This window comes from Myotis lucifugus, unplaced genomic scaffold (genome assembly GCF_000147115.1).
Source record: "Myotis lucifugus unplaced genomic scaffold, Myoluc2.0 scaffold_91, whole genome shotgun sequence".
In the NCBI taxonomy this organism is placed as follows: Eukaryota; Metazoa; Chordata; class Mammalia; order Chiroptera; family Vespertilionidae; genus Myotis; species Myotis lucifugus.
The window spans coordinates 2,393,736-2,395,951 of NW_005871139.1; positions in this window are offsets into that span (position 1 = coordinate 2,393,736).

The window sequence follows — 2,216 nt, forward strand, 5'->3', positions numbered from 1 at the left end:
GCTCAGTGAGGTGAAATGATTTGCCCCCAGCCATCTCCTAAGGCTGGGAACCCAGTTTGACAAAGGTATTTTTAACCACAGCACAATTCTGTTCTGTGCCTGATTATTCTTTAGCACAAAGAACAATGTGCAGCTAGTGGCCGGCCTGATGGCAAAGAGGTGTGTTTTTGTAAACTTAGCAGCTTTCTCTGAGAATGAATACTCTCAGTCATGATCCTCAGCTGGGTGTCCTCTCCTATAAGATAGAACATCTGTTATCTATCTGTTATCATTTTTGATAAGAATCTCATGTAAGCCGAAACCAGTTTGGCTCAGTGAATAGAGCGTCGGCCTGCGGACTGAAAGGTCCTGGGTTCAATTCCGGTCAAGGGCATGTACCTAGGTTGCGGGCACATCCCCAGTAGGAGATGTGCAGGAGGCAGCTGATCGATGTTTCTCTCTCATCGATGTTTCTGACTCTCTATCTCTCTCCTTTCCTCTCTGTAAAAAAATCAATAACAAATATATAAAAATTTTAAAAAAAGAATCTCATGTAAAATAAATCACTTGTTTAGCACAATGCCTGAACTTCTATATGTACATACAAGATTTTTGGTTTTTCTCTTCCAGTCCCTCTCCCTCTTCCCTCTAAGATCTGTCATTCTGTGTCATGCTTCCATGCCTCTAGACCTATTTTGTTCGTTGGTTTATTTTACTCATTAGTTTCCACATATAAGTGAGATTATGTGATCTCTGACTGGCTTATTTCCCTTAGCATAATACACTCCAGGTCCCGCCATGCTATCTCAAAGGTAAGAGATCTTTCTTTTTTTATAGGTGCATAGTATTCTATTGTGTAAATGTACCACAGCTTTTTTATCCACTCATCTACTGAGGGGCACTTACACTGTTTCCAAATCTTAGCTATTGTAAATAGCGCTGCTATGAACATAAGAGTGCATATAGTCTTTCTGATTGGTGTTTCGGGATTCTTAGGATATATTCCCAGAAGTATGATCACCTAGAACAGAAAACCACTCTATCAACACAGGGAAGCATAAAAAATGCGGAGACAAAGAAACAGGACACAAATGACAGAAATGGAGGAAAGCAAACTACTGGATATAGAGTTCAAAACCACACTTTTAAGGTTTTTCAAGAATTCTCTAGAAACCACCGATAAACTTAGTGAGACCCTCAAGAAATCTAGTGAGACCCTCGAAGTTATGAAAAAGAACCAACTAGAAATTAAGCATACACTGACTGAAATAAAGAATATTATACAGAGTTCCAACAGCAGACTAGAAGATCACAAGAATCAAGTCAAAGATTTGAAATACAAAGAAGCAAAAAACACCCAACCAGAAAAACAAAAAGAAAAAAGAATCCAAAAATATGAAGATAGTGTAAGGAGCCTCTGGGACAACTTCAAACGTACCAACATCTGAATTATGGGGGTGCCAGAAGAAGAAAGAGAGCAAGATATTGAAAACCTATTTGAAGAAATAATGACAGAAAACTTCCCCTACCTGGTGAAAGAAATAAACTTACAAGTCCAGGAAGCGCAGAGAACCCCAAACAAAAGGAATCCAAAGAGGACCACACCAAGACACATCATAATTAAAATGCCAAGAGCAAAAGACAAAGAGAAAATCTTAAAAGCAGCAAGAGAAAAAAAGTCAGTTACTTACAAGGGAGTACCCATACGACTGTCAGCTGATTTCTCAACAGAAACTATGTAGGCCAGAAGGGAGTGGCAAGAAATATTCAAAGCGATGAATAGCAAGAACCTACAACCAAGATTACTTTATCCAGCAAAGCTATCATTCAGAATTGAAGGTCAGATAAAAAGCTTCACAGATAAGAAAAAGCTAAAGGAGTTCATCACCACCAAACCAGCATTATATGAAATGCTGAAAGGTATCCTTTAAGAAGAGGAAGAAGAAAAAAAAAGAGGAAGAAGAAGAAAAAGGTAAAGATACAAATTATGAACAACAAATACACATCTATCAACAAGTGAATCTAAAAATCAAGTGAATAAATAATCTAATGAACAGAATAAACTAGTGAATATAATAGAATCAGAGGCATAGAAAGGGAGTGGACTGACTATTCTCGGGGGGAAAGGAGTGTGGGGGATGCGGGAAGAAACTGGACAAAAATCGTACACCTATGGATGAGGACAGTGGGGGTGGGGGAGGGCAGAGGGTGGGGTGGGAACCGGGTGGAGGGGAGCT